This window comes from Arabidopsis thaliana, chromosome 3 (assembly GCF_000001735.4).
Source record: "Arabidopsis thaliana chromosome 3, partial sequence".
NCBI classification, from domain to species: domain Eukaryota; kingdom Viridiplantae; phylum Streptophyta; class Magnoliopsida; order Brassicales; family Brassicaceae; genus Arabidopsis; species Arabidopsis thaliana.
The window spans coordinates 13,543,217-13,567,811 of record NC_003074.8 but is presented as its reverse complement, the minus strand read 5'-3'; the positions used below and the strand labels follow the sequence as shown (position 1 = coordinate 13,567,811).

The 24,595-nt window shown below is 37.8% G+C and overlaps 5 pseudogenes across 5 annotated transcripts; 2 read left to right on the top strand and 3 right to left on the bottom strand.

Annotated features, from left to right (window-relative positions):
- Positions 1-1,429: 1,429 nt before the first annotated feature.
- Positions 1,430-4,622, top strand: AT3G33011 (annotated as a pseudogene; the record flags this gene model as incomplete). The annotated part of the gene is made up of 1 exon: positions 1,430-4,622.
- A 1,422-nt stretch (positions 4,623-6,044) lies between these two features.
- Positions 6,045-10,288, top strand: AT3G33009 (annotated as a pseudogene; the record flags this gene model as incomplete). The annotated part of the gene is made up of 1 exon: positions 6,045-10,288.
- Positions 10,289-14,076: 3,788 nt separating this feature from the next.
- AT3G33008 lies at positions 14,077-14,490 on the bottom strand (annotated as a pseudogene; the record flags this gene model as incomplete). The annotated part of the gene is made up of 1 exon: positions 14,077-14,490.
- A 208-nt stretch (positions 14,491-14,698) lies between these two features.
- Positions 14,699-17,390, bottom strand: AT3G33006 (annotated as a pseudogene; the record flags this gene model as incomplete). Its single annotated transcript has 1 exon — positions 14,699-17,390.
- A 3,094-nt stretch (positions 17,391-20,484) lies between these two features.
- On the bottom strand, positions 20,485-23,015 carry AT3G33005 (annotated as a pseudogene; the record flags this gene model as incomplete). The annotated part of the gene is made up of 1 exon: positions 20,485-23,015.
- Positions 23,016-24,595: the final 1,580 nt, after the last annotated feature.

The window sequence follows — 24,595 nt, the reverse complement described above, 5'->3', positions numbered from 1 at the left end:
ATCAGAGCGAGGTTTTTAATACTGAATTTGAATCTAGTTTAATCTATATTATGATATGGATAAGTAATTGTTATTTGTTTATCATGATGAAATTTGTGAAATTTAATTTGTTAAACATGGTAGAAACGAATTCGCCTAATAGAACATGTTTCGTATATGAGATATACGTTTATGAAGTGTGAATTATAATAAGAGAATGTGTTTACGTTCGTAGTTGTTAATGGTTAATAAGAGTACGATAAAATTAAATAATTGATCTAATTAAACATGAATGAAATTGATGAATTTCGTTTTGTTAAAACACCTTCTCGTGAATGTCATTATCGTGAATTGATGTATAGTTTCTTAATTTATTCGTATGAAAACGTTTCTATGCATTCAACTGATTTAAGATATGTTTGCTTAGAATAATACATACACATGGAAAATGGTATTATAATAGAATGATCGTGTTTGGTTGTGTCATAATTGGATTATGAGAAGTAGAACATGTTTGGGATATTTAATTAGATTTAAATATTTTATATAATATGTGTATATCACGTTATGGATAATAATGAGAATCTTTGTTTAATTTGGAATTGTTCCTCATACAATATATTTCTCTTACCAAAAAGATAATCGAATATATTATGGTTTGTGATTTATCTTCTTGAGAAGGAGAAAGTCAATTTTCCTAATAATTATGTATGGATTTTGATTTGAACATATATTCGTGATAATTCTTTAGATTCTAATTTGATTAGGATAAATTCGATTATATTATGTTTTAATCTGATTAGATCTATTAAAATTTAATAAGATTAACTTTCTCGATAATTAATAATTTTAATTTGATTAAGATTATCTAAATTGTTTATAATTCAATTAAATATATATTGGATATGTATTACTTATATTTTATTTATATTGGATATAAATTTAAATATAAAATTAAGTTATAAAATTAATTCCTCATCTAATATCAAGTAAGTTGATGTCTCTCCAATTTTATTAACTGTTAAAACTTGAGTTGTTGTATGGCGGGTCTGCCAAAGCAGCGGTCTGTAATTGCTTAAGAGTGAAACAGATGGTAACGGTTACCATATGAAATAAAATTGGTTTACTTGACTAAGTTATCAAAACGGTTTTGGGCTTAGAGACATAGAGTTGGATAAGACATTAGATGTCATCCACAACCAAGAATTATATTGGATATAATTAGCAAGGTGTTGCTTACCTAAATAACTAGATATTCAGGGGTGGAGCCAAAGCTCACTTGGATTCTAGTAAAATATGGATTTTGGATCATTATACTCTTAGAGGAAATTTGTTTGGAGTATAGTGTTAGTTTTCTTAATTGTTGAGAATTCTAAAATTTATGAACATCATATTAATATCTGCTTTTCTTTTTCGACAGTTATGTCAACCCCTCAAAGTTCCTATTCAGTTCGAGATGTCCTTAAGAAGGACAAATTGAATGAATCAAACCCTCCTGCATACTTGGAAGATCTGGAGAAGAAGAAAACATTCAAGATTTCTTCTTCGGGTATCTATGTTATAGAAGTAAATGTTACTACATCTGGTTCTACTCCTTGGGTATTGGATACCGGTTGTGGTGCTCACATTTGTGTAAATGTGCATGGCCTAAACAACAGTAGAACTTTGGAGGAAGGACAAGTGGACCTACGTGTGGCTAATGGAGCAAAAGTCTCTGCATTGGCCGTGGGAACATATTCGTTGTCTTTACCTTCAGGCATGGTTTTGGAGCTTAAGAACTGCTACTATGTTCCTGCTATAAATAAGAATATCATCTCTGTTTCATGTTTGGACATGGAAGGTTTTCACTTTTCGATCAAGAACAAATGTTGTTCATTTGATCGAGATGATATGTTTTATGGTAGCGCTCCATTAGAGAATGGGCTCTATGTTCTAAACCAAAGCATGTCAATCTATAACATTCGTACCAAGAGATTTAAGTCTAATGACTTGAATCCGACTTTTCTCTGGCATTGTCGTTTGGGCCATATAAACGAGAAACGCATTCAAAAGCTTCATAGTGATGGACTTTTGAACTCATTTGATTATGAATCTTATGAGACATGTGAATCTTGTTTGTTGGGAAAAATGACTAAAGCCCCGTTTACTGGACACAGTGAGAAGGCTAGTGACTTATTGGGCGTAATACATACAGATGTATGTGGGCCAATGAGTACAAGTGCTAGAGGAAACTATCAGTACTTCATTACATTTACTGATGACTTCAGTAGATATGGTTATAATTATCTAATAAAACATAAATCGGAATCCTTTGAAAAGTTCAAGGAGTTCCAGAATGAAGTACAAAATCAACTTGGCAAATCGATCAAAGCTCTGCGATCAGATCGTGGAGGAGAATATTTGAGCCAAGTTTTTAGTGATCATCTCAGAGAGTGTGGAATTGTTTCACAGCTCACTCCTCCGGGAACACCACAGTGGAATGGTGTATCTGAAAGGAGGATCGAACTTTATTGGATATGGTTCGATCAATGATGAGTCACACAGATCTTCCACCATCCTTTTGGGGATATGCTCTAGAAACGTCTGCGTTTATGCTCAACAGATGTCCATCAAAATCAGTTGAGAAGACACCATATGAGATATGGACAGGAAAGGTTCCTAATTTGTCTTTTCTAAAAATTTGGGGTTGTGAAGCTTATGTCAAACGATTGATTACTGATAAGCTTAGACCCAAATCTGATAAGTGCTACTTCGTAGGTTATCCGAAAGAGACCAAAGGTTATTACTTTTACCACCCTACTGACAACAAAGTGTTTGTTGACCGAAATGGTGCCTTTTTGGAAAGAGAGTTTCTTTCAAAAGGAACTAGTGGGAGTAAATTATTACTCGAAGAAGTTCGAGAACCACATGGTGATGTTCCAACTTCTCAGGAAGAACATAGATTGGATCTACGAAGAGTCGTAGAACCTATACATGTGGAACCTGAGGTACGTAGGTCCGAAAGGAGCCGTCACGAACCCGATAGATTCGGAGATTGGGTGATGGACGATCATGCTCTATTTATGATAGAGAGTGATGAACCTACGTCATACGAAGAAGCGTTGATGGGCCCTGATTCCGATAAGTGGTTAGAGGCCGCGAAATCCGAAATGGAATCCATGTCACAAAACAAAGTATGGACTTTGGTTGATTTACCTGATGGTGTAAAAGCCATAGAGTGTAAATGGATATTCAAGAAGAAAATTGACAAGGATGGTAATATACAGATATACAAAGCTAGACTGGTTGCGAAAGGTTACAATCAAGTTCATGGTATTGACTATGATGAAACCTATTCTACAGTCGCAATGCTTAAGTCCATTCGGATTCTCCTAGCAACTGCTGCTCATTATGATTATGAGATTTGGCAAATGGATGTGAAAACAGCTTTCCTTAATGGAAATCTCGAAGGGGATGTGTACATGACACAGCCTGAAGGTTTCACTGTTCTTGAGGCTGCTAGGAAGGTATGCAAGCTTCATCGTTCCATTTATGGATTGAAGCAAGCATCTCGGAGTTGGAATCTTTGTTTTAATGAGGCAATCAAAGAGTTTGATTTCATTAGAAACGAAGAAGAACCTTGTGTTTACAAGAAGACTAGTGGGAGCGCAGTCGCATTTCTGGTATTGTATTTAGATGACATACTGCTCCTTGAAAATGACATTCCTTTGCTTCAGTCTGTTAAGACTTGGCTTGGAATTTGTTTCTCGATGAAAGACATGGGTGAAGCTGCCTATATTCTTGGAATAAGAATCTATAGAGATAGATTAAACAAAATAATTGGACTAAGTCAGGATACTTATATAGATAAGGTCTTGCACAGGTTCAATATGCATGATTCTAAGAAAGGCTTTATACCAATGTCTCATGGCATAACTCTTAGCAAGACTCAGTGTCCTTCGACGCATGATGAGCGAGAGCGGATGAGTAAGATTCCATATGCTTCTGCTATAGGATCTATCATGTATGTTATGCTCTGCACTCGCCCAGATGTTGCATGTGCTTTGAGCATGACGAGCAGATACCAATCTGATCCAGGTGAAAGTCACTGGATAGTAGTCAAGAACATCCTTAAGTACTTGAGAAGAACTAAGGATAAGTTTTTGGTCTATGGAGGAAGTGAGGAACTTGTTGTGAGTGGTTATACTGATGCCAACTTTCAAACAGACAAAGATGATTTCCGATCACAATCAGGATTTGTCTTTTGTCTCAACGGAGGAACAGTGAGTTGGAAGAGTTCCAAAGAGAGCACTGTGGCAGACTTTACAACTGAAGCTAAGTATATAGCTGCTTCTGAAGCGGCTAAGGAGGCTGTTTGGATTAGGAAGTTCATTACTGAACTTGGTGTGGTTCCTAGTATTTCTGGTCCCATTGATCTTTACTGTGATGACAATGGTGCCATCGCGCAAGCAAAAGAACCTAGATCACACCAGAAATCCAAACACATACAAAGGCGATATCACCTCATTCGTGAGATTATTGATAGAGGTGATGTGAAGATTAGCAGAGTTTCAACGGATGCAAATGTTGCTGATCCTTTTACCAAACCTCTTGCGCAGCCAAAGCATGAGAGTCATACTGCTGCGATTGGCATTAGATTTATAAAGATGTGATCTTATTTCTAGTGGGAGGTGTTTTTCTTTTATGATATGATGTTCATGTTAAAATACATTTGGATTTATTTTCAAATTAATGAAATTTGTTTCAGTATTATTTATTTATTTGATAATTAAATAATAGTCCCAAATAATTTATATCATTCTTATAGGTCATCAAGTACGTGACTTGATCATGAAACCCTGTAAGTGGAAAATGACATAGATTATTAAAGTCCCTAATCAAGGTTATTAAAATGGGACATTAATAACTAAGAATGACTAGTATGTGAAGTGACTGATGACTAAGTTTCATGGAGTCATTAATATGTGGTATTAAGTCAATCACATAGATATGTGTTAGAGAACACAGTATTGGACTGACCCGTTATGAGAACTCTACAAGATTGTTATATGAGTGTCATAAGAGTTTCTCATCACAACTATAGAGTATAGTCCTTTGACCTGAGTTCGTCATGATTTCTTATTCATGGATTAGTTCGCTTTGATTCTGTCAAACGTTAGCCGTAAAAGGTGATTATAAAGACAGTGATTGGGCACGTTATGAATTGTTTAAGGAACATGGATGGAACAAGATGGGATTTGTCCCTCCCATATAACGGGAGATAAATATCTTTGGGCCTATCGAAGATTTGATACTGAGAAATGCGTGGCCGCGCTCAAACGAGGTGAATGTCAGTCGTTTGTTTTATCAGTATAAATCGGAGTTCGATAAACATGGTCTAGCTGAATAAGGATGACAATTTCTTGCCTTATGCTGAGATCGAGATATAGAGACAAATGGATTATGGGAATAGATGATTCCAGTACACGTGGAAGATTGTTGGGAATGTCCTGAAATCAGTTGTACTTTACTCTAGTTAAAGTTGTAATGTCGAGGTTTGATATTTGTATAATATTAGGTGGTTATAATGTTTTGCTAGAGACCGCTTATAATCTATGAGTTATAACTTATTACTAATATTATACAAACCTACAGGGTCACACACCTAAGCAAAATAGATCAATAAAAAGAGTTATTGGGCTTTGGCCCATTATTAACCATAATTGGTTAGGGTTAAACGTTTGGCTATATATATGATATATTAGCAACTTTTGTGAGATACACTTTTGATCACAAAACCCTAAAAATATAGAGACAAATAGTTTGTCTGAGTTTTGAGATAAGACCTCAAAAGAACTAGCATTCTAAATCTGATCCAGTTTGTGTGCGTGTGGATACCGGTAGAGGCACAACACTTGGGGTGCTAAAACAACCTTGAAACAATATGGTTCATCTTTCCGCTGCAGAATATCAAGGTATATTCAAACCCTTTGATCTAGATTTAATTCTTTGTTTACACAGTTCTTGGCAATTGAATTTGTGATTAGTTTTATAAATCGTTATAAACATGGTACAAATTCCTTCATCCAAACCCAAGGTCAGATGAAGCAGATAAAACCGTCCCTATTCCTAAAAATAATGTATGTATCTATTTTTACCATGGACGTATTATAGAAAAACGAATAAAACAGTTGTTGACAATCATATTTGTTTACAAGATGAATCAGACAATGATGTTGCAGTTGAAGCAAAAGAAGAAAAAAATGCAACCCGTAAGGTCCCAAAAAAAGTGAAGAAACAACTAGTCTATGAACTTGATGATGCCCTTCCTGGAGGTTTTAAGGGAACAACAGTCTTGGTGGAGGATGTACCAACTCAAAACAGTCAGAGGCTGGAAATGTCTCATACAACCCCCTATACATGGTTGACCCTTCGAAAGTAGAGCAATTAACCAATATCCTTAAAGGAGACAATTTGTAAGTATATTCTATTATATTGGATTACTAATTATTCCATCATCTTTTTACTTACTTAAGCTTGTTATCAAATATTTTACTTGATTTACAGGATTCACACACTTTTCGGTTTCGCAAAGTGGACAACGATTTTTTTGCCAAGCTTATAACACATAGTGTATGGGTCGGAAGTTCAGTATGTTGCATTAATATACGTACACTACTTGCCACCATGTATATAAAATCTACAAACATGGTAAAATATGATGAAAGTGTACGTACACTGATTATAATGATTTGATCATTTCAACATTTAAAAATGATGGCAATGTTGATGTGGCACAAGAACGGTGAACAACTAATAGCAAACATATGTATTGTATTGGACTTCTTCCTGCTCCATGAACTTACCAAGCGGGTTGTCGACTTCAGGAAGTGTATTAATAAGAACGGATTCAAATAGGGCAAATTTCTGTCCGACATTGCTAATGGAGTACACATAAACCGTGAACCCCCTATTAAGTGGCTAAAGGATGTCGATGTCGTATATGCTCCGATGAACTGGAATCATGAACATTGGGTTGCTTTGGGAATCAACCTCAAAGAACGGCGAATAACTGTGTATGACGCTTTAATATCGCACACGCGTGAGTCGGTTGTGAAGTCGAGAATGACTCATATTTGTAAAATGATGTTGTTCTTAGTTAGAGCGGTGTGCCAGGATGTATTGACTTCTGCGTACTCAGTTGAACTTTTTGAGTATGAACGTTGTTTCACCGTTGCTCAAACCCCAAATACTGGAGATTGCGGGTCATACACGATGAAGTTCTTGGAGTTGCTCGTGTTTGGAAACCCTTTTTCAGACCTGTTCAACATTCGGGAAACAGACATGGTCTTCTACCGTTAGAAATACTCGGTGGATATCTACGAGCACGGAAAGCGCGAGGAGGGTACTGTGCATTTATTATAATCGCCTGTCTATAATAATATGTACCTTACACTTATTATTTTGAACAAACCTATCTTAGATTGCAACTACATTTAAGTTTGGAGCTTGTAAGAACTTAATTTAGTTTCTGTTATCACTCTCTTCTTGTACACATCGTACACTTCTCAAACAATATGTATTGTGTACGTACACGTTAAAACATATGTCTCCCACATATATCTATATTTCTCATACACGTTAAATTTACTTTCTAACATAACTAAGGTGATAAATTGATTTGACATCCAACGCTGACCAACACATATATGACATTTAATTCAACCGTAATTGCCCCAACTAAATCCATAGTAGTGGTTATTAAAGTGAAAAACTTAATGACGATCTCGGAGTATCTCATTTCAAATATGGTTAACCCGACTCTTTTCAATGATTTACTCTCGCATATAGCTAAGAACATGTCTGACAAATGCTGGTCAGACCTTGGTTCACTAATACGATCAGACACTCGCGGAAGAGACATTGTCTACCGTCCGGATGTCCTCAAAGATGCCATTATTCTCACCTTGTGTAGCGATCCCGATGACTTCCAAGCTGGAGGGGGCCACAATTCCTCCGGAGTCGCTGTTGAAGGCCGACATCGACCATTTTTCTTAAGGGGTTTTGCACCTAACAATCTCACGGCCGTGTATTACGAAGGTATTCGTGTTCTAACGCATGAATGAAACATCAATGGAGCCATCAAGCTCTTACAGCGTCATGCTCCACAACGAGCAAATGCAACACTTGCATGCGCCATCATATGTGCTGATTATGATTATACGGGCGACTTGTTTCTACAGCTCTTCACCCGCAACCATTATCCATTGGACTAGGTTGCCACTCGAGTTTTGGGTGATGAGTTCATCGAGGAAATAAAGAAGTTTCACCCTCCATACAGCAATACATATGGTCCTACTTTCTGGTATCCTACGAGCCATGGAATTAGTATGCTACCATGCCTCTTCTATTGTTACATGGTATCTTGAGCTTTCTAAACCGTTTGCAACCGCTGTTACATCTGGTCGTGTGCTAGGCATGTTAGTCAAATGCTATAGTTATTCCATTCTACTTCATGTGTTAGTGTATGTTATCCGCTAAGTGATGTTTCAAATTATATTAATGCTTCTACTATGTTATTTATTTTCGTTTCATTTTCTGGTTGCATGGTGTGTTTATGTTTCTCCGGATTAGTTATTCCGCTAATAGGCAAATGATATTTGGTCTTTCAGTCATACGATATGTTATGGTTTTTATGATAATCTTGTTAAGTACGTCATAATCGTCATAGTTTCCATAATAATTGTAAATTGTTGAGATTAAAAGCTAGACGTACATGTGCATCTACCAAATAAAACGATAACGTCTTTGGTTTGCATCAGAAATGTGGATATTAACATATGGACGTACACTTGCCACTGATAAAATCTACGTACACGTGCATCTACCAAATAAAATAGATAAAGTCTTTGGTTTGCATCAAAAATGTGGATATTAACATATGTACGTACACTTGCCACAGATACACTTTAATGTACACATCTACGTACACTGCTATTTTTAGGCATATTTTTTATTAGAAGTTGCTCATAAGAACAAAAACAAATCATATACGAAAAACTATTACGTTGATTTGACAATCTGAATCTGCATCATCACTTACGTCCTTTGCAATAAATACAACCATAACTTACCCAACCATATCTTCAATGATGTTTATTTAAGAGTTGGAATTTTATTGTTTTGAAACACCTTATTCCAAAATATGGCAAACCCAAATATACTTGATGATTTGCTAGCGAAGATAGCCAAGCAAATGGCTCACAAATGTTGGTGGTACCTCGGACCTATGTTGAAATAAGAGCCTCATGGAAGAAATATAGTCTACCGATCGGATGTCCTGAAAGATGCAAATATTTTCAGCATGTGCGACGATCCCGATGACTTCCACGCGGTTGGCTATGATACAAATGACATCAACTCTAAATGTCGATATAGATCCTTCTTCGAACGGTGCGTAGAGGCTGGTAACCCGACTGCTATTTACCGTGAAGGACTGCGTCTTGTTACCCATGAGTCTGACATTAAGGGAGCTATCGTACATTTAGAGAGAATTGCCCAAAGGGCACGACGCTGCAACCCTTGCCTGCGCAATTTTTTACATATTTGACGGTAGTGCTCACATGGGTGGTATTTACCTTCGGCTCTTCAGAAGCAACCATTATGCTTTAGAAGAAATAAAGAAATATGTTAATACTTTAAAAAACACCTACGCTAAAAGCTTTTCGTACCCTGAATGTGGTGACATTTGAACGCCTGAATGCGCGATGATGTGTGTCGGGACTCTTTAATAATCTTTGCAACGAATGTAACATCTGGTGGTGTGCCAAAAAGATTAGCCAGATTCTGTAGTTTTGACATTCGTAACGATCCTATCATATTTATAAGTGTTTCATGCAATAATATGTGAGCTTTGTACTTTGATTATCAATAATGGAAGTTTGTTTTTAATAATTAACACTTTCTAAGAATTTCCAAACTTACTAAATCAAAGTACTGTAAGAAGAAACAACCCATATGAATAATTAAATAACAAAATATCTACGTAGATGCTATAAGCTATTGTACACTTTGTATCGTTTATTTCAAACTGGAAAGATAACCAAGCGAGTGACGAGATAATTAGTAAATGAAGACGTAAAAAGATTGATTTGACGTAGTATAACCCATATCTAGAAAATTTTGCTCCTTGATTAATTACATCCTGTCAAACACACCATAGAAGTGACCTCTATCAACTCTCATTAATATCTGTATTAGACGTACACGGTTCCCAAGCAACGTACTCAATTCATTTGGCAGATAAAATAAGTTTGTTTTGTTTATTTAAAATGTGCTTTAGTAATAGCGTTCCCCCTAATATAGCAATATACAAGAAGCAATATTGTTCCCCTTATATACAAACAAACATCAACTCAACCTTGTGTCAGAAAACGTAATGAGTACTTCATAGATGTACACGGCGCATTTATGAGATGTACACAGTATTTTGTTTAATTTAAAACTTACTAATATTATGCACTAAATATACATCAATGTCGCCCAACCACTTACATTGATGGTTATTCTCCCCTTTAAAACTCATGTCAAACACACTAAGTTGAATACACGAATCCGTCTTAAACCTCCTCATTTGAAAAAAACACCATGCCTTTCCTACCACCATCAAACCCTCCAACCGAGATGTATTTAGGAATCCAATTGCCAAACCCCATAAGCATACTTGTCAACTACCTTCCAGTCAGCCAGACTCCCATAGAGACGCTAAGGAACTTAGTGATAGTAAGTTTTTAAGATCAATTAATCCTAAAACACTATCTTGTCGTTGTAATATTTTAAGTGTCAATCCAAATGGGTGTGATTTAAACAGATGAGATATGATCAGAAGTTGCTAAGTCAAGCCAAGCAGTATTGGGTTGTTTGTCTAACAGTCCTAGTGTTGATGCAGAAAACAGTAAAAAAAATCACAGAAATGACTGAGATACTCGATCGTAGGGTCGACTGCCAGAAGGGACCCTATGATCGAGTACAACAGGATGAGAGAGAGTGAAAATGTAGAAATAGACCAGTTTACTTTATCACACAGTCTCACTGTTAGTAGAAGGGTGTGATCGAGTAGAATGGTTGAAAGCAGAAAAATCCTAAAATTCAATAGCAAGTGGATGAAGCAGGTAAATAAACAGAGAAATCAATTGGATGAGAAACTCCTAAGGATGGGGTAATCGAATAGTGTAGTATCCCTAATCAATTCAGTTGGTTAACAAATCTCAATTAAGCTATCACTTGACAACAGGTTCAACAACAGATTAATTCACTCCCGTGATAGAAATTCTCAAGCATAGCTATACACTGACCTAATTCCAATTAGCGATCCCTAACTAAGCATGCAATAAGAACCGACTGTTAAAGCCAATAACCGCTCTAAACGGCCAATCCCTTGGGATAGAGATGACTATCACTGGAATTAGTAGATCCAACGTTCCATTAAACGCCTTCTGAGCGCTGGAACGTCTGGGATCGGATTCCAGTTGATCAGAAAGGAATAAGCAGTAAACACAACTAATCCAGAAGGGATTCAATAAATCTACACTTAACCAACAGATTCGACCATGGGTTCCACAACTACTCTATCCCATCCTCAAAAATCCTAATCACAACTCAGACAACATGCTTAAAGACAATAACATAGAAACGATTGAAGATTGCATACTAAAAATATTAAAGAGAATGAAACAAAGATGAACAAGCAAATGAAAGCAAAATCTGAATAACTTAGAAGAAAAATCGAAATACAAAGTTGAAGGAATGAAAAGCGGCTGCTGAATAATAGTGCGAAATTCGTGTCTCTCAAAGTGCATGTCTTAGGGCAAAACCCTTAGAGACTTATTTATACTAAGATAAGAAAGCGGGCTTCGAGCCCACTTAACGACCCATGGACGATGTGATCAAGAGTATCGGCTCAAAGTGGGCTTCCTGATGGGATTCGAATGGGCTTCGAATGGGCCTTCTCTTCTATTCTCTCTCTGTTGCTCAGGTTGTCTGGTTGGGTGCGGATTGATCAAAGGGTCGAGGTGGTGGTCGAGTAGGTTGGTTGACAGAATTGTCTGGGCTGCTTCTTGGCCTCTGTGATCGAGTATGTGTGTCAGCTGTCAGGATGGACTGGTTCTTCTCCTCTGCGATCAAGTAGAACTGGTGAACTGGCAAAGTGGACTGCCTGGTCGCCTCTTCGATCGAGTAGAATTGTAGTTGGGACTGCCTCCTCTTCTCTGCGATCGAGTGTAAGTGTCTGGATGGACTGCTGAGCTGACTGCTTCCCTCTCTGCTACTGGTGATCGAGTATGTTGTTGGAAATGTGACTTTCTGTTCTGTTTTTCCTCTTTCTGAGCACCAATAGCTCCAAAGCACCTGAAACAACTCCAGAATGCAGAATGTATGCAAGACTAGTCCTACACTCGACTAAAGACGCAAAATGTACAAAAATGATGATGAATGCTATGAAAGATGGATGAAACTAGACTCAAAATGGTGATACATGTCAACTCCCCCAAACTTAGTCTTTGCTTGCCCTTAAGCAAAAAAGTAGTCATAAGCTTAATGAGAGGTTTGAAGGTGGGGATTCAGAACCAAAGCATTAGATAAATCAGATAAAATCAATGTCCAATTTGGCAGTTCTAGGATGCGATATGATCGAACTCTACTCAAAAACGTTAGCCATGCCTTATTATAGTTCAATCCCACTCTTACAATCGACCTACACATGCTTTCAAATCTACCAATCCCTTTAACATTCATTAGTTTAGGAACGTGAATCAAGTTATGCATCATCAATGAACTCATTTGGCTAAGGTGAAGGCACGAGACAAAGATGGTCCCTTTTTGGTGGTTCAAGTTTAGTAACAGGGGACTGTCAAAAGAAATGGAATGAGCTTTAGGAGAATGCTAAAGGTAAGAGCCAACCTATGCATACAAGAATAGTATCCCATCTACCCAATAAGAAATTCAGTGTATACACCAACAGATAGTACTACCCTCAAGCCGAAAATATGATCCTCGTTCTACCCTTTGCACTCAAGGCATTTTTTGTTTCATTCTTGTCTTGGATCAAACCATTCTTTCTTGTCTTTGACTCTTATTATAAGGAGAAGTTTCTTTTACCTTGATGGATCTAGTGGACTTTGGTTTTCTTTGACAACTATGGCTCTTGTTATCTTCTTGTGATCAAGACTTTTCTAGATTTTTTCTTCTGTTGTTATAGAATTTTTTTATTTTTTTTAGTTCCCCAAAATCCATTACTAGACTAACTTGTTTCTCAACTTCCTTCTCCTAAGAAATCAACATTTCCTTTCTCTCTTATTTTTCTCATATACTCGATCCCCACTCCAAGAATAGACACCCACCTAGTCCTATTTAGCCCAGAAAACGTGGACTAGAACTACATGAGACATTACTCTTGTCGGCTCAAACCTAACACTTTCTTCCAAGCTCAATCCTGAAACAGGCCTCACAATCACACACGATATATTACAGGGCTCAAAAGAAAGGTTAGGCTAAGGGCAAGGGAAACTACTTCAATGATGGAAGCAGCTACTTGGGTTAGTAAGGGTTGTGAAAAGTTTTAAAGAAAACTGAAGTATGTCTATGGTATCCATGAGTTCAAATTCGATGCTAAGACATGATAATTGCAAGTCAGATTCAGGTTCAAATTGATAGAGAATGGTATCAGATAATAACAGTGTGATCGAGCAGAGCATTCAAGACATTGGTGCAGTTTTACTTCAATTTCATTGACTACGCATCAGACAACTAGCAACGATGAACCAAAATGCTTACAAGGCTATCTCATCATAATCCCCAATGCATATGCGACAATCCTATATGGAACATCCTAAACTCAATCCTAAATGTGATGCAACTATATGAACACTCTTTTTTTGTGGAATACATTTTCAGAAATTTTTTCAATTTTTTTTTTGGTTTTTTCAATGCCTTAGATGAAGTTAAGACTCAAATGATGCAAATAAGACTCACTAGCAAACATGTTAAATACTTCTTGAATCCTCCCCCAAACTTTAAACTACCAAGTCTCTTGTGTATTAGAAGTCTAAAGAAGAGTTCAACAGACACTAAAAGAAACGAAAACAGAATATGGTATATACAATGATGGTTGGGTGTGGTACCTCAGTTGAAGAAGGAGCGGAGTTGGTCGTCAATAGCTGCCTGTGATTGCTCCCAGTCCATTGAAGAAACTCCTTGTTGTGTCTCTACTTCGCCCTGTGGGTACTCGACCTCATCTCCTTCGTGGCGGCCAGCACCGCGGTCGAGTGTATTTTGGATATAGAGAAGTAGTGATTTGCATAAACTATACTCGATCACAGCTTCATTCCCTCCCTGTAGAGTATGGTCGAGTATAGTGCTCTCTTCTTCTACTGCGGTCAGCACCGCTTTGTAGATTCTCGATCTCTCTCTTCTACTGCGGCCATCACCGCGGTCGAGTGATCTCCTGGCGTGGAGAAGCCAAAACAAGGTCGAGTGTCTTTGATTGCTCCGTGGTCGAGTGTAGCTGTTCCATCAGAGCCACAATCCACTTCATTCAGCTCTTCATACTTATCTCCTGAAAACACTACTAGAATGCATTAAAAACAACAAGGAAAAATAAAGATATTTACGAAGATAGACATGGGACTTCCTTCCAAGTGAGCTTGTCTTAAGTCTCTAGCTTGACTTCTCACATTCATTAGGCTTAAGGAGGGTGATAGAGAAGAATTGAAATCTTCTCTTCTTCCTTAGCAGATACAACATCGGACTTAGCATGCTCTCTTGACAAGTTTGTAATTGAGTACTCAATGGCCCTTTTCTTGTGAGCTTCTTTTATTTCTCGTTGGTAGTGTTCTTCTTCAGACCATTCTGAAACAAATTTCTTCTTTGATATAGCTTCAATGCCGAGTTGAGGTTGAATAGCTTCCCTTTGCATCCGACTCACTTTATCCCTAAATTCCTCAACAGTGCAAGCTAGCTTCTGGATGGTTTCTTCTTGGAGATCAGACTTCCTTTTAAGTTCTAGCCAATCAACTACACAGAGCGTACTAGATTGAGTGGTTGAGCTTGAAGGTCGTGTTGGGGTTAAACTTGGTTCCTTAACGCTTTCAGACTCAAATCCATCTTCTGTAACCACTCCTTGGACCCCAGAGGTCTGTCCCTCTATGGTTGATCTTCTTGGAGCTTTGTTGATGTCAAACAGTAACCTTATATCCTTCCCAAGATTGAGATCAATCTTTCCATCTTTGACGTCTATCACCACTCCAACTGAGGCCAAGAAAGGTCTTCCTAGGATCAGAGGATCCTTAGGTTCTTCATCTATCTCAAGCACCACAAAGTGTTTAGGCACGTCTACTCCATTAATCTTGGTAGGTATATCTTCTAGTAGGCCATAGGGTTTTCTTAGGATCCTATCAGCAAGGATCAAAGATAGGTCGCACGGCTTATATTTGACAAATCCCAGCTTCCTTACCAGAGAAAGTGGAATTAGGCTGACTGAAGCTCCTAGATCACATAGACAGTTGCTGAAAGCCAGTTGCCTAATAGAGCATGGTAGAGTAAAAGATCCCGGATCTTCCAACTTTTCTTGAACAATGTTCTATTGGATGATTGCACTACACTCGTGAGTTAACGCCACCGTTCTTTGAACTTCTTTGATCCTCTCTGTAATCATGTCCTTCACACGTTTGTGTGAGTCCGATATTAGCGCAAGACAGTCTACTAGAGGCATTGTGATTTCAAGGTCCTTCAATTATTTTTCCAAGAGAGCTTCATACTTCTTTATCAGTTTCTTCTTGAATCTCCCTGGAAATGGTAGTGCAGGCTTGTAGGGTGGAGGAAAATACTGCTTCAGCTTGGGATCGAGTACTGCGATCGAGTATGGGCTCCTCTATTGCTATTTCAGTTGGAATTTTATTCTGAACAAAATCCTCCCCTTCTTGAACTTCACAGTCCCTAGTGATAGAGGTAGAGGCATGTCGAGTTGGCAGCTCTCGATCTTGGCAGATAGTGATGGCGTGAGCAGTGGCGTACTCCTTAGGGTTCTGGATTGCTTTCCCTGGAAGCTAGCCTCGGTTGTTGTTAACAGATGGTGTAATGAGGATGCCTTCCATATATCTCATCCTAGTGCTTAGTGATTCGAACTTGCTATTAAGTTTGACGCCTTGTCGGTCGACTTTGTTGTTTAATTTAGCTAGCTTCTTAGCGATTTCCTTTGCTCATGTGGCTTGTCCTTGAATGAGCTGCTGGATCATAGTCATTATGTCTGAATTCTGAGGCGCATGTGCTTGTTGTTGATGTGGTGTGAAATCAGGTGGTGACTGCTGTTGTTGATATCCTCCTTGAAACTGCTGCTTTAGAACGAACCCTTGACTTTGGTTGTAAGGAACAAACGGATTGGGTTGGTTCTGCTGCTGCTGAGGGTAGACTTGGTCCTGAGGGTTGGCGATATTGGTGCTTCTGTATGACACATTTGGGTTGGGTCTGTAATTGTTGTACCCCTTGTTGTAGCCACATTGATTCTGAACATAGCTATCAGCACACTGATCATTCTCCCCCTCTTGTACCTGGAATGGTTCATCTTTAGAGATGAGGTGAACATGTTTCTGCTACACTTGGAGGATTTTGTCTAGTTTGTCATTGAGAGCTTTCATTTCTCTACGATGCTTGTCATCAGAGTCAGAACTGGTGTGGATGCTTCTGTCATAATCTTCATTATAATTGCCATCCGACTGAGCAAAGTTTTCAACTAGCTCCTACCCTTCTTCAACATCCTTCTTCAGGAAATTCCCATTTGAAGCGGTGTCAAGCAGCATCCTTATCTTAGGCTAGACGCCTCTATAGAGTACGCTGAGAAGAGAAGATTGCTTAAATCCGTGATGAGGGCATTTGGTTTGATAACCCTTAAAGCGTTCCCAAGCTTCACAGAAGCTTTTATTTTGCTTCTGAGTGAATCCGGATATCTCATTCCGGAGTCTTGCCAAGAAGCCCTTTTTGCAGTCATCCCAGGTCGTGATTGATCCCTGGGGTAGCATATTTTCCCACAGATGGACTTTGTCTCCAAGTGAGAATGGAAACAAGCGAAGCTTGAAACCATCTTCACTAACTCCATTGATTTTAGAAAGGCTACAGAGCCTTTCAAACTCGTCTAGATGATCGAGCGGATCCTCCATTGGCAAGCCATGAAACTTGTTCCCCTGCACCATTGGAATGAGACTGCTTTTGATCTCAAAATTGTTGTTCTATACTGGAAGTGGAACAATGCCATGACGCTAGTTGTGGTTGTGAAGGAAGTCAGCCATTGTGTCTGTTGATGATTGTTCTCTCAGTAGGCGAGCAATACGGTCGATGTTATCGTTGAATAGGAGGTTCTGATTCCCTTATGACCGTGTATGCATGCAACAGGTAGCAACCTGGCTATAACAGACGAATCAAGTTGGTTGCTAAGTACCTGAAATACAAAGTCTGAAAAGAAACAATGTTAGTATCTCTTATAACAAAAATGAACTTGATCTTAACAATTCTGAAATCTCAAATATAGCAAACAAGCACCCAATTGGCAACGGCGCCAAATTGATAGTAAGTTTTTAAGATCAATTAATCCCAAAACACTATCCTGTCGTTGTAGTATTTTAGGTGTCAATCCAAATGGGTGTGATGCAAACAGATGAGATATGATCAGAAGTTGCTAAGTCAAGCCAAGCAGTATTAGGTTGTTTGTCTAACAGTCCTAGTGTTGATGCAGAAAACAGTAAAAAAAATAACAGAAATGACTGATATACTCGATAGCAGGGTCGACTGCCAGAATGGACCCTGTGATCGAGTACAACAGGATGACAGAGAGTGAAAATGCAGAAATGGACCAATTTATTCTATCACACAGTCTCACTATTAATATCAGGGTGTGATCGAGTAGAATGGTTGAAAGTAGAAAAAACTAAAATTCAATAGCAAGTGAATGAAGCAGGTAAATAAATAGAGAAATCAATTGGATGAGAAACTCCTAAGGATGGGGTAATCGAATAGTGTGGTCTCCCTAATCAATTCAGTTTGGTAACAAATCTCAATTAAACTATCCCTAGACAACAAGTTCAACAACAAATTAATTCACTCCAGTGATAGAAATCCTCAAGCATAGCTAGACACTGACCTAATTCCAATTAGCGATCTTAGTAAGCAGGCAATAAGAACCGACTGTTGAAGCCAATAACCGCTCTAAACGGCCAATCCCTTGGGATAGAGACAATTATCACTGGAATTAGTAGAGCCAACGTTCCATTAAACGCCTTCTGGGCGCTGGAACGTCTGGGATCGGATTCCAGTTGATCAGAAAGGAATAAACAGTAAACACAACTAATCCAGAAGGGATTCAATAAATCTACACTTAACAACCAGATTCGACCAGGGGATCCACAACTACTCTATCCCATCCTCAAAAATCCTAATCACTACTCAGACAACATGCTTAAAGACAATAACATAGAAAGGTCGAGGTGGTGGTCGAGTAGGTTGGTTGACAAAATGGTTTGGGCTGCTTCTTGGCCTTTGTGATCGAGTATGTGTATCAGCTGTCAGGATGGAGTGGTTCTTCTCCTCTGCAATCGAGTAGAACTGGTGGACTGGCAAAGTGGACTGCCTGGTCGCCTCTACGATCGAGTAGAATTGTAGTTGGGACTGCCTCCTCTTCTCTGCGATCGAGTGTAAGTGTCTGGATGGACTGCTTAGCTGACTGCTTCCCTCTCTCCTACTGGTGATCGAGTATGTTGGTGGAAATGTGACATCATGTTCTGTTTTTCTTCTTTCTGAGTGATATAACTCAAATTGCCTTAAGCTTACTCCTTCAAAGAAGAGATCGTCGTTAGCACTTAAGGGTCGAATTCCATTGAGCTCTTGATGTTCACACAATATACTTATGATGTTGTTTAATAAGCTAAATGAAGTAATTGAATGTTAAAGACAAATAAGCAAGTAAATGAGTTGTAGATTCAAGTGATTAAAGCGTCAAGTCTAAGGAATTGTCTCGGGAGATAGATAAATTGTAGAACTAGCTAATATCAAGATTGTTATCGCACCGTTCTCGAACTCAAACTATGATTCTAGAGTAACCGGTGGCGTTCCGCGAAACTCTCTATACTTAAAGCTAAGATAACCAGAGAAGCCGAGAAATCTTATGCTAAAGCATGCATTGTTAATAAGCTTGATTAGTTCACCTAGTATCTAAACCAGAGCCTTTCTATGAGCCTACCTGTTCTTTCTTAAATGCCTAGGCTCATCTATGATAGTTCAAATAACAAGTACCTATGGCGGGCATACCTATTATCTAATATCAAGTTCTAGGTGATCAATCTAAAACTAGCATTAAGAATAATCAAGATGAAGAACTCTAAGAATAATCTTAAGGGGTTTTCGAACTATAAATCCATCTAAATCCCTATTGAGACTCCCTAAACCCAACAAGGTGATTACACAGACATGACAATAGAAACACAAATCATAATCTGAATAGTTTTCATTAATGAATTAAGAATAATATCAAAGGAGTTCAGAATCCTCTCTCAAGGGATTGGATTCTTCTCTCTAAATGTGTTACAAAAGCTCTCCAACAAAAACTAGGTCTAACAATGACCAAACAATTAGGTATATTTGTCCCTAAAAACGTGCAGGGACTATTTTGCAAATAAGGAAGACTTCAGGACTTCTCAAAGACTTGGTAGAAAACGAGAATTCCCTTGGCAGCGATACGAGTGTCGACCGACACAGGTGTGGTGTCGATCGACATCAACTTCTGAAAAACGTCCTTCAAGATCTTCATTGCGGAAAAGCTTCCAAAATTCCTTATTGTGCTCCATAGTTCCCAGATGTGTAAGTGTACATGAAATGACTCAAAACGTACGAAAAAGACTAGAAAGACTCTAAAAACCATTCTGAAACTATGTTAGAAATCAGTAAAAACCAAGACATATGAATTCTCCCAGACTTAGCTTTTGCTTGTCTCAAGCAAAACAAAAGGTTGAATCTGTCAAAGAGGTTTGAAAAACATAGAATCTCCCAATCTCTCTGGTTTATTACCTTGATCATACAAACCAAATCCATGCACTAAACAGTTCTAATCAAATCCTGACCACCATGTAATTCTCCGCTAGCCCACACAACATCCTAGATTCCATAACAAAGCACTCAACTATATCCACTAGGCTATCATCGCTGGGTCTCATCAATCAAGTAAATGCTTAAGAACCTTCTAGACTCATTCATGTACTATACCATGATAAATCGACCATTCTTTTCTTTTTTTTCTTTGGTATTCTTTCTCTCCCCCAGACTTATTATTTTTAGAGAGTACACAAAGAGGAACTCGCATACTGGATCGACACCCTCAGCATTTTTCCAACCTTTGTAATTGATCGTTCCAAATAATGTATAATAATGGGGTCGTAGGAAACATTCCTACCCCTATACACTATCTGAAAGTCTTCTCAATCTCTTGTTATTTATTATTTTATTATTTTTTTTTAGTTGGGAGAGGAACACTTTCTTTTTAACACATTAGTCAATTTATCAGGTATGAACAAGGAGTCAAATCCTATGAGCACTAACCGTTTTGATGAGGTAAAAGGAAGAGTAGTGAGATTAGCTCCAGCCTTTGTGGATTATGTTGGGAATGGATGTCCTTAAGTTTGTTGATTGGCTTTCTAGATTTTTCATTAGTCGGATTGATTTGAATCTGCGGTACTTAAGCAATCCAGGCAATAAACTCGAGAGATAGATCATAATTTCAGACAAAAGTTTTGACTCATAAAATGACTATCTAAGTTAAAATGACACAACTGACTCATAAAAAAAGAAAAGATGAAGTTACTAACTGACTCCCCCAGACTTAGATAACACTGTCCTCAGAGTTATTAAGCTAGACGAATCGAAAGAGAAATAATCAAAAGTTAAAAGATAGAAAACGTGAGTTGCCACCTGAGAGTGGTGTTGATCGACAGTCTGGTCGTTTCGCTCTGCTTTGTGAATTCTTCTCATTGTTGTAGAGCCTTGGTTAGTGTTTTCACATGGATCCTCCAGTTAGACTGTTAAATCAATAAAACACACATCAATAGTTCCAACAAAGCATAAGAAAATAAGTGCAACAAGTTTCAAAACAAATAACCAATAGTCTGAAATAAAGCAGAAAAAAAGTCAGAAAACAGAACAAGAGAAGGAGGATGGCTAGTCCTTATGCTCCGAGCCGGAGGTAGGTGCGGGAGAGCGACGACGAGGACGACTGGGAGCAACACAACCGCAACGAGAAAGTATAGCTATGGCGTTCCAGACGCTCTTGAAACTGTCGACAACGTACTGCTGAAAGACCTGTGGCTCCATCGGGATAGGTGGAGGAGAAGGCAGCTGATATGGCTTCACTATATATCAGAACTTTGATAGAAGCGCCAAGAGAGACAAAGACATACTTAAAGCGCTGCTTACCATCATCTTCAGGTGTATAGTGTAGGTGGGTTATTGTACCCGTATTAGCTATTTGGAAAAGATACAAATAGGTCGACAAAAACCTGTAATTTGCGATCTCATCCCCCTTACATTTTCCACTACAACCTCTTTAGCTCTCCAAGCGGTAGAATATGAAATCCGCACATTGAGATCATTTAAGAGCAACTGTGGTAAATCGACAGCTCGAGGCCTCCCTTGCGTAGAACTGTATCTGCTCTTCACAACACTTTATAATTAGCATGTTTATTGTAGTTCTTTCGAGAGTTAATGTCACACGTATGTGTGGTAGCATACAATGCGATTTTGAAACTTTCTGAATCTTTGACGACGTGAGCAGTCAAATGCCATAGACAAGTATCATCAACGCATACCATCTTCAATATTTTAGGACATGACTTAGGTTGCTTGAAGCAAAAGCATTGCTTGATCGCTTGATAAGACATTGTTTGTTGAAGGACTTTTCTGTTCTTAAAAACACTCCCCACATACAAAGTTTCACATGTGGTGCTGAGTTCAACATGTGTCTCATCGGCTCAAAAATTGAGTAAATCATCGAACACCGGAGCAACATCGTTACCGAGAATCGCCAACTCACCACCATGTAATGTAGAAAATTCATTATACACTTGGTAAGCCTCAACTGTGGTAACTACCCGATTATCATTTAGTGTCCTAGTTGCGGAAGCTCTAATACCACGGTCGATGACTTCATCCCTGGTGACATCGTCTATACCAATAAGATTGGTATCCGTGTTACCTTCGCAGCGTCTACCGTCACCCAATGGAGAAATTGTATCTCTGCCAGGTACACTCTTCCAATAGACGACTGAATTCCCCTAGATGTTGAGCAGTCTGTTGAGTGAGAATGACGTCTTCCTCAACATTTTTTATTCCATATTTTTCTACAATTACATCGTTCCAGCTGTTGTAATTGTATTCTTCGCCAATACCTTCACTACTGTCTATGGTAGGATAGAGGGTACTTTCCCCAATATATCCATCCTCACCATGATAATCATCATACCCATCATCATCTTCGTTGCCCTCCTCCACTTCATCCTGATCTGTTGTATCGTCTTCAACGTCGGCTTGCTCATCTGCATCCTCATTATTTTCATCAACATTTGTAGCACTATCAAACACACGGTCAGTTTCAGAAACGTCACTGTGAGTCCTAGAGACAGTATTCCAAACGCCTTGACGGTAGTAATGAAAGAGAGGAACAAATTGAGAGAATGATACCCACCACGAACCAAAAAGAACGTATCGAGACCCATTTGACTGTCAATGTATACATGAGGGCGTTTAGTATCTATCAGCACTGACATTTCTCCCGGCATCCAGTAGCTAATTATGGGATTGATCTCGGTGGACTTCAAACTGAAAGCCTCTCTTAGTGTACGGACAAAGTCTGTGTACGTCATGTTTTCCTGAGTGCGTACACAACGAACAAACATGCCTTCCTCAGGTTCAAATTTCCGTTCTTCTTCTTTGCATCTCCACTCACCGACCATAGTAAATACGGAAATATTCATAACCCACTTGCATCATAAATTCAGAAGACACACATTAAATGCAACTGAAAAAGACTATATATACAAAAAAAATAGAATGTCGATACTCACATTTATAAACCTAAATACCTACTCATTTACTATTTTTAACATACAAATTTATATCTTCAAATTTTCTGTGTTTTTCTGTAAAAAACGTTGTTGAGTTCGAACACAATCAAGATCCTAATATGTCATAACAAAAAAAACTCTTAAAAGAACTTCATTACTTACACGATCAATGCTTGTATTGGCTCCAAATTTCGTACAAAAACAAGATCAACACTTCTTCAGCAGCAATGTGCGGTCGCAATTAATGTTTGTTCCTGGGTTCATCTTCTTTAACTCAACAATTATTATCAATAATTTTTTAATATTATAACATGTAATGATGATTTTGCATTGATTGTGACAATAGTCACATCTAAACTTTGTGGGGCATTAAATGTTGATGTCACTTTGTTTGTAATGGAAGTAATCTCCCTTGTAACTGAACAGAATCGCAGATCAACGTGAAACAAATATATCTTCAACTAAACCGGAACAGTATACATAAATAAACCTACTAAACTAAACCGTACATTCAACAGTTCGTAAAATAGAAGCGCAATGGCAAAAGGGTCATTTTTCAGCCGAAAAGACAAAATGTGAAAACGACATTTAATTTTGGCAATCCCTAAAAATAAAACATGATCAAAGAGTGTGACCTGCAATTACCCTATATTAAATCGTTAAAGTCCCAATAAAAAAAGTTAGTTTTTATCTCATAAAAATAGTTAAATTTTAGTCTCATAAAAAAAAATGCAATATATTAAATCTTAAAAAGGCAAAAAAATTTAATCGATCCAAAATTTTTTATATTGTTTCAACAGATCAACATGTCCTAATTTATTTTATAAGTATAATATTTTGTCTTTTTTTTTTCCTTATGAATCTATGAGTTGTGTTAGTGTTTCAAATTTTACGTTGATAACCTTTAAGAAAAAAAGCCTGATTTTATCTTTTAATCATAAAAATTCTGTATAGAATCTTGATATTGATTTTTACTAATGGTTTTTACTTTTCCAAGAATTATTAAAAGAGAGTCGAGTTTATACTATATGAACGTTTGATGGTTAGTATTGACGCTTTTAAACTGGTGAATAAGATACCAGCGATGCTTTTTATTTGTCTTTTATTGTGTTTAAAATACTATCGTCTGATGATTTCACCTCCCGTTTAATTTTTTTTCGTGCTAAAACCATCAAATTTTTTATTTTTTATTTTTTCCAAACATTTTAGTAAATATTATGGATCACACAAATTTTTACCAAACTTACAAGAAATACCCCGCAGATTAAAACCTTGTTTATTTTAATACTTTTTAGCTTAAATATCCCCATTCAGAACCCACTAGAAATGGTCTAAGGATATAAAATTTACTCAAAATCCACTCGTGGAATATACAAACAAACAAAGAAAACGAAAATAACCAATCATCGTTTTTCACTTCATCTAACTCAAATAACCATAACCTAGTGTTTTAGTCGAGTGGGCGGACTGAGTTCTTTCGTGACTATATA